Raw genomic sequence first — 9,110 nt, forward strand, 5'->3', positions numbered from 1 at the left:
AAAAATTATTTTTGTTGTCTATTTGACTTAAGGGGCAACCGTTTCTAAGACATCCAATGAAATGTTCGTACTAAAATAAAGTGAAACTTCTTTCAGTGACTGCAAATAAACCCAGAAGAAACATTTATTTGACAGGGGATTAAGGAGAGAGAGAGACAAGAAGCTATGTTAAGGAAAAGAAATTAGAAGTACACAAGAAATACAAAACTCTCTTCTTTCCTCAATACCTTAAGCAGCCATAGGAAAGAGCAGGCTTGTCGTTTATTATCATTTAAATTAGAGGGTGGAGAATGAGAGTTCCCTTGAGTTCAGGAGATAGGGAATGAAAGGGAGGGAGGAGAAAATCGAGAGCACAGAAAATGAAGCTAAAGCGAGCGGGATCGAAAGGCAACTGAAAGTGTGGCCTGTGCTCAGCTGTCTGAGCGAGCCTGACACCCAGGGTAGCCCTGGGACCTTTCCGACGGCTGAATAAAGGTTGAAGACAGAAAAGTGTCCCCAAAGACAGTCCACAGGTAAAGAGTGCCTCGGAATGGCTGAACCTCATGGACACATTTATTTCCATGTGATTTTCATTCCATTTTTGTCATCTGTTATAACATAAAATTTCATCAACTGTAAATGTCAGTTCTTCCCTTTATTATTTGCTAATGTCATAAAAATCTGAATTGTTTGCTTTGTTAAAGGGCTTGCTGGGCATTGGCTTTTCCTTTTTTGTACTTTACTACCCCAAATGTGTGGGGTTTATTTATTTAAAAAAAAAAACACATCCCTTTTGAAATGGGATTTAAATAACAGAGCAAGGTTTGCCATTATCATAAATGTATAAAGTGCTTTGTGAGTAATAAAATGGATCATGGATTCAGGATAATTCAAACTGAAATGTTATGTTCAGTATCAAGATTAGATTACGTTAATGCAGTTCATTTTAAATGGTTTAAAGGCCATCAGATGCATGTGAAAAGAATCTGTATCATAACTTAGAATAAATAGACTGAGACATTTGTTTATAATGTCAGTGCTAAACAAATCTATTACTACATTTCTGCATGTAGCGTTATATTACCACTGCTATTAAACAAACAGAGCATGAAGATAAATTATAGCTTTAATTATAAACATTACCTTGGCGTATTTATTAATTTAAAATGGAACAATGTTCAATAACCTTAGGTTATTTATATCAGCTAACATTTTAATTAACTTTGTTGTATTTATGCGTCTTAGTAATTGTTGCTACCGGCACATGGAGCTCCTTGAATAATGGAGGCAATCTAACCTATCCCTGTGCATATTACCCATTAATGGGGTGGTAACATTGTAACTCCTGCCAGAGTCAGGCGCTGCAGCACAGGGTCCTTGGATGAAGAGCCTAAGGCTCCAAAATTTGCCTTTCTCCTTGGAAACCACCAATGGGGAGCACCTGGAATCCCTGGACAGACTGCGAAGAAAGGTGGCAGACGGGCCAGGAATTATCTTGTGAATTAAGAAATAGCAAGCATCTTTCAAAAAGGTTGAGCTGGACAGCTATCGTCGTTGAGCATATGGCGTGCTACAACTAAATACACCCATCATGGGTATACATCTCAGTCATAAGACTCAGGCAGGCAATGACTATCACAATTCTTTTTTTTTTTTAAGATTTTATTGGGGAACTGGGGGAGGGGAACAGTGTTGGGAAATCGGGGAAGGGGAACAGACAAGTTACTGTCCTTTTGTTCTTCAGTCTAGTTGTGGAGGACGTCGTTTTACTGGTCCAAGTTGATATTATCATTGCGCTCTTCCCAGGAGAGACAGTTGCTCACCGGCCATTGGAGGGCCACTCACAGCAGCTCACGAAAGCTCATGTCAGCTGCTAACCAGCCCCACTGCAGCCTATGCAGCTGCTGGCAACCCACAGCAGCCCAGCTCCAGGTCAAACTGTTGTTCACCATCTTAGCTGTAGAGGGCAGCATCACTGGCCCTCATGTGGGATCCAAACTGGGGCCCTGTTGCTCAGAGCTGGCGTCCCAAGCCAACTCCTAACCAACGCGCCACTTGGCCAGCCCTCACGATTCTTTATCTTTCATTAATCTTAATTTTTCCTTTAAACCTTGGTTGTAAGAGGTTGATGGGAAATCCTTTCACAATTTTTGGTGAAGTTGTGCTGAACGAAAAGAGGGGAAGACTTCTAGATCCAAGCCCACCATGTTGTCTACTGATAATCTTCATCTGCTTTTCCATGGGTTTCTTGGAGCCTCATTGCTACCCATTTTTGTGCCATGAGATGCCTGTGAAAGCTGTATGGTGCCTGCAAACCCCTTCCACGCTAGTTAGATCCTCTCTAGGCAGTCTACTCGCTGAGGCCTAGCCATCGCTTCAGGGAGCTGGCCCAGAGCAGTGCTTGGGTCAAGCCCCTCAGGATAGCCACAGGTTTCTGCTCCTGTTCAAAGCCAGGGGGATCCCTGCTTCTTTCTTCCTGCGTCCCTATAGCTTTCTACCTATTTCCTAAAACACCTCTTCCTTTTGTCCCTTTCATGATGGACTTTGTTAGTCTATTAGATATAAAGACCAAAATTTTCAAACCACAAAATGGTATTCCCCTGTTTCTGAGGGCAGGGAAGGCTTAATCTTTATGTCTACCTCAAATTCCAAGGCATTGTGGGAAGAAGAAAGTCTGATTATGTGGGAATGGGGGGAAGAGCCTTGAAGACAAGGATCTCTCTCAACCTTTGTCCTCACATTTGTGTGCCCATCACATCCTTTACTCTCCCAGCCCCAGGAGTCCCCACTCCAGTTGGAAGGTCTCTGAACAGAGAACACATTGAGGAGAGGAACTTTTTCTTTTTCACTAGAATATCTCTAAACTTGAGCATGCAACTGGGTGCATGGAAATGAAGAACATACATTTGTCACAAATGCCAAACAGATAAAAAGGGATGACCTCTGCAACAGGTATAGACAACCCTGATAGTAAGTGTAACAGGATCTGCAGCCAGGTCACCATCTCTACCTTCAGAAAACAGGAAGGTCAGGCCTGAGGATCAGCAAACCCCACTGACCTGTAAGAGCCCTCACTCTAGAGCTGATACTGGGATAATGCCTAAAATGTCCACATTTCCAGGACAAGATTGTGAGGGGATCAAATGGAAAATGCTTTAAGATACATGCAGAAAGTTCTTTAAGTAAACGCACTTCTTTGATCTACTTATTTTTAAAAATTATGTTCCNAACACACAGGTACACACATACACACGTACACACACATACACACATACACACACAGGTACACACACACAGGTACACACACACACACACATGCACGCACGCACGCATGCACGCACGCCGGCGCGCACGCAGTCTCCCCCTTACTGGATAGGAGCGTCCTTTAGCCCCTGGAAACTTTCTCCCACTTAGGCTCCTCCTTCCTAGTACCTGAACCCTCCTGGAGTGATCCTTAGTTACCTTGCCGGTCACGCCCTGACCTTCCCAGCCCCCTCAGAAGCATGGCCCCAGTCACCCCGTCCGTCCTGCACATCCCGAGGACCCCGCGAACACTGGCCTGTCACAAGTGAGCCCAGTTCCTGTTCCTGACCATTGATCTACCATCAATTTTTCCCAAGCCCGAGGCATGCGATTATCTGCAAAGCCAACTTACAAGATAAAATCCCCAGGCCTCTCCCCTCCTCCTCCTCCAACAAGCAGACATTGATTTTACACAGAATGTGCATGGCTTTGATGGTGTTATTGCAATCAACATGAAAAATACCACCACAGTGCTTATCCGGACTCTGAGTTGTTTTGCCTCATAGCACAAGTGATTGTTTAAAGAGGCTTGACACTGTTGGAGTCTTTTGTTTTATGGATTTTGCAAAGCATTGCTCTTTGTCTCCTGGGCTGGCAGAGAAGAGAGCTCTTTTTTCAAGGGAATGGGCAGTGCTTTTAGAAAATAGGATTCAAGGTGTGGGCTGAACCTGAGAGTTCCTAAGCTCTCACATTGACTGCACCTAACTGGCCTGTCTGTGCCTTTAACTTCCTTCTTCTGGCCAGGTGTCCCCTGAACGTTTATCCCCATTTGTTTTCTATGGTTTTCTGCCATTTTTATTTCATGCTGATCTTAAGTAGCTAAATGGGTTTGCTCTGACTTGTTTATCTCTCTGCCTCTCTCTTTTCCCCACATCACACCCACATGGGCAGGAAGCCAGAGGCCCAGGCACCACTCCCCTTCTCTTCTCTCCCTCAGCCTGTGATGACACAGTCACTTGCACCACCCACTATGCCCACCTCAGCCATCAGAACAGTACCCCAAAAAGCAGGAATTGTTCAGCAGCTTTGCTGTACCCACCTATGGCTTGTTGTCCAAGCAGGTTATCTCAAACTAAGGCACAATTGACATTTTGGGTTAGATAATTCTTGGTTTGGGGGGAGTGTCCTATGTTTAGCAGCATCGAAAACACCTTCAGGTGTTAACAAATATCCCCTGTTGAGAACCGCTGCACTAAGATACCACAGGGTTATGAGACTCACGTAACACAAGTTGACGAAGAGGGGGTAACCTTAGGGAAAAGTGAGCTGTAGAGTATTAAATTTAGGATGACTTACCCATCATGCCTTTTTCTCTATCTTCTAAATTCTTGCTGGAGCCCCTGTAACAAAAGACATATTAACAAGAGAAAAGAGTACAAATTTGTTTACTCTAAGTTTTACATGATTCTGGATTCACAAGGAAAAGAAGACCTGAAGAAACAGTTCAACTTAAGTGTTTTTATTAGATTTCATGAAGCGTGGAGAGTCATGGAAAAAGTGATAGGACAAAAAGGGGTGTGAGTGCAGAGTGGTGACCTGAGGAGACTTAGCAAGGCCGGCTAGTACAGATTTCGCTCAGTGTCCCTCGGTCCTCGGAGATGAGGACCCTCCTTTCTTCCGCTATAGGAAGGGCACGTCTCACCTGATGGTCTTATGACCTGCTTCAGGACAAGGCCAGAAAGTCCTCCCCGCACCAGCTCAGAGTGGTCCTATCCCATTTAACGAGATACTGAGTTGCTTTTCAGAGACAACAGACCAAAACCCCAAGTCATGCAGCCGGCGCAGAGGAGAGAACTTGGACCTCCAGCTGCACCCGGAACCGACCCCTCCCCGCCCCTCACGGAACCAAAAGACCAAGACTTAAAGGGAAGTTGCCCACCGGAACCCTTTTAAAAGCAAAGGGGCTGTTTCCCAGGGAGATCAGGTGCTGACGCCCCTTTCCATAAATGGCCAACCTCTAAGGTCCTCCAAATAAAACTTGCCCCACCAGCGTTTTTGCATATCTGTTCCCCTAAAGCCTTAAAAACCTGCCCCAAACTCTTGATTGGGAGTTTGGGCTTTTGAGCATTAGCTTCCTGCTTCCTGCGGGGAGGGGGGGGCCATTTGTAATAAAATAGCCAATCTATCTCCATTGCAATTCTCAGATTTTAGTGTTTGGCTCTGCTAGTGTCGGGCGGATGAACTCTATTTGGTAACAATTCTCAAATTCCTTCAGCTTAAAATATTCAACATGCCAAGGTGCCATATCTTGGGGTAGCATGTCCTGAAGCCCCTCAACCCATGTTTCCTTCCCTCTGCCTAGAGCCACATAACCTCCCAAAGGAAAGGACAAAAAATGGGCTACATGTGGGAAGGCAGCAGGGGGAGGGAGAGGTTGAGGGTTTTTCCATTTCTTCTCTAGTCAGCCATGGCTTCCTGGGGCCCCACCTCATGCCTCTTTGTTCAGAGCTTGCTTATAACCTGTATTTACCCGCGTAGGCAACCATTTCAGACTCCCCCAGGGCCTCGCAGCCTCTGAGGAGGCCTGGAGCCCTCTGACTTATTTCTGAAGCCGGAGCCTTTGACAGCAGGCCAGCCTGGCAGTCCTGGCTCTGCAAAGTTCACCCTGAGGCCCACAGTCCCCCTGTTTTATTAATATTGCACATAACGAGAAGAATCAGCCTGAATGGCAGCTACAAAGTCACTCATCTCCTAAAATGTGATATTTGATCACAGGAGAATTTTGCAGTGGGATAGCTTATAATCCTAAATTTAAATCCTTCCTGAATTTTAGCGGTTCCAGTATCAAAATCCTTTTAGGATTTTTCAAAGGGTACAATCTGTTTAGGAAAAGAAGAAAAAAAGAAAGANTAGCAAAGGGTCTAAAGGAATCAGTTGCCTTGATGGGGTCCATGAACTCCCCAAAGTTATATGAAAAGTTATGTGTGCATGCATGTGTGTGTGTGTGTGTGTGTGTGTGTGTGTGTGTGTGTGTGTGTGTGTGTGTGTTCTGCACAGAGACTTTACAGGTGTTGTCTGTAAAGACAACTTTAGAACCACTGCTGTATGAGATCTTGAGTAACTTTTAATGTAAAGACTTACACTAAATGACCCATAAACAATCTACTAATTGTGTTTTTTATCACAACTTAGGAATCTCTGTGAAAACAGCATGTAGTATTGAAGCCACAGGTCCAACAGAAGCCTACATCACATTGTCCCTCTCTAGAAGCTCACTTGGAATATTTTTTTTCTTTTTCTGTTTGTATTTAGCTATAAATCACCTATAATATCATATTCATTTCAGGTGTACGACATAATGATCACTATAGGTAAATATTATGAAATGATCACCACAATAACACTAGTTAGGATCCATCACCAAACATACTTACACAATTTTTTTCTTGTGATGAGAACTTCTAAGATCTACAGTCTCCAGGGAAAAAATTTAATAAGTCACCTAGTCCCAAATCCCAATCTTACCCCATTTTATTTACATACTGACTAAAGTGAGGATCAGAGAAATTGTGACATGTCCTCTGTCTCACAGCTGGGTTGCCACAGGGCTGGGGTCAGAGCTAAAAGCTCATCCCCTGAACCCCTTTCTCCATCAAGCCAGTCAGCTTCTGTGAGGCAAGCACCCCAAGGACCATGGCTTGCCTGAGTGCCAGCACCTGCCTGCCTGCTCTGTTAAGGTCCAAGTTCCCAATACACAGAATCTAATGTTTCATAGACCTTGGCTCCAACACATCTGGGATGCAAACCCCAAACCCCCACTTCTTTGCATCCGCTTTCAAATATGAACAAAAGAGAATCTTATGTGAAGACCTCCTGTGTTAAACCAGGGACTCCCTCTCATTTGGGACTTGGAATTAAATACTGCATAACTGGCATGATTTCCCCCAATCATATGACCTCTCTCTCTTGGGGCCTAATTTCTAAAGAATTTCTCTCTGAAGACAAACATATTTAGTGGTGATTATTCTTTAAAAATAAAGCCAATCTGGCTTCAGAATGGGCACACGAGGCCTGGTCCCAGAGATGGTAAATGAATCTCATTTGGAAATAAAGTGGCTATATAGCATCGTTTTCCAATAATTAAATTAGGGGAAGCAAAGAGAAATGGTGCTGAGGATGGCGGAGCTGCATAGATAAGCCTTAATGGGGTCTCAGGCCTCAATGAAGAAAAAAGATTTAACAAGGCAGGAAAAAGATATCAAACTAACTCACTAATAAATATCCACCTCCAATTCTGAAGTGGTGAAGGTCTGTTACACAGCAGCCTGCTGTGGGTTCAAGCTCATTGAGAGCCAGAAACTGTGCCGACACCCTGAGGGGCACAGAGGGAAATAAGAAATAGCCACTGTCCTCAAGGAGTTTACAATCTAATTGGGGGGTTACGCACAAAACAAGCAGCAAATCAATGAGGAGAAATGCAAGATAGCATGTAAACACGCCACCATTATTTAGAGAAGAGAGCTACCAGTATGAGTTAAAATAGCAAAGGAGGGAAAGGCCTCCAATTCAGTGAGCACCGAACTACAATCTTCTAGGGAGATATTTACCACCTGCCCTCTAGGACCTGCAACTTGGCATTCTGATGCAGTCAGGTGTCTTCTAGCCGCAGGTTCATTCAAGATGACTTCATTGTACAGCAAAACGACAATCAAAGGACACTCTACTAGGTGGCACTGCATATAGACTCAAAGAGGGCATTAAGCAATCTGAAGGATGTTGGATTTCTTTTTCAGGTCCTTCAAGATGATGAGGGAAAATAGAAAGTCAAGGGCACATCTGGAGTAAAGAACTGCCCCCAACATCCTTCCTGCCCCTTCTATAGTTGGGGCTTAACACACGCCCACTCCCTCCCACCCCCAGATGTAGAAATGTATAAACGAGAGGCTGGAAGAGTTATATACACCAGAGGGCTGGGACTTCTGACATCTGGGGGAAAGGCAGTAAACCAGGAAAGAGGAGACTTTGGAGAAGGTGGAGAATTCCAGAGGAGGTAACGAGTTAAAGGGCCAGGGGAATTGGGAGGGAATAGAGGGGGTTGTGGGAGGACTCCCAAAGGGGACGTGCTGCCCTAAGGCCTTGGCGGTGAGGCCCCTGTGACCTTGAGAAATGCAAACTGGAGGCACAGGTACATGGGTGCACCCATGGGCAGATTTTTCACTTCTGTCCCCTCCCTTCCACCATCCCATCTTGACGCTGTATGATTTAGGTTCTTATCCCTAGAAATAACAAGTGAAAAGCTATCTGAACCTCTCCTGGTTTTTGTTTCTGTGAAGAGTATGCCGCAAAAACAATGAAAACACAATGGTGGCAATTTTTACTGAGTAGAGTAAGTACTTGACATGAAATAACTCATTTAATGCTTACAGGAGTCAACATAGAAGGAGGCAAATCACTCCCTCTTCCTCCATCAATGAAAGGGCACTGTGACCGTTTCGGTGGGAAATTTGGGGGGAAAGGGTTTACTCCCACGGGAACCTCATCTACAAGTGAAGAAATAGTAAGGTGATTGCCCTCCCTTCCTTTTTTTATCCCCTCCCCTCAACATCTCCACCTAAAGAAGACCTGTAGAAACCCCATGGGCCAAAAGTAAAGCATCTGGTACCAAGTTAGACTCATAATTCAACCCCTTGCTCCACCTCAAGCCAATGCACTTCTCTCTTCTATGAAACAAAGCAGCAAACACCCTCGCTCAAGACGTGAAGACCTTATAAAACTTTCCTTGACAGAAACTCAAGTTTGCCTTTCCCATGGGTATAGAGGCTGCCTGTGTGTGTGTGCGTGTGTGTATACACACACGCACACACACACATACACACACGTACACACAT

General features: G+C 44.5%; 1 long non-coding RNA gene across 2 annotated transcripts in view; it reads right to left on the reverse strand.

The window, feature by feature from the left end:
• The window catches only part of LOC109383557 (uncharacterized), a 266,734-nt gene that overhangs the window by 216,835 nt on the left and 40,789 nt on the right, over nucleotides 1-9,110 (reverse strand). For both annotated transcript variants that reach the window (XR_002124217.1, XR_002124215.1), the window contains one exon: nucleotides 4,579-4,622. This is a non-coding gene — a long non-coding RNA (uncharacterized LOC109383557). The remainder of the gene's footprint in view (nucleotides 1-4,578; nucleotides 4,623-9,110) is intronic.

This window comes from Hipposideros armiger, unplaced genomic scaffold (genome assembly GCF_001890085.2).
Source record: "Hipposideros armiger isolate ML-2016 unplaced genomic scaffold, ASM189008v1 scaffold_4, whole genome shotgun sequence".
NCBI lineage: Eukaryota > Metazoa > Chordata > Mammalia > Chiroptera > Hipposideridae > Hipposideros > Hipposideros armiger.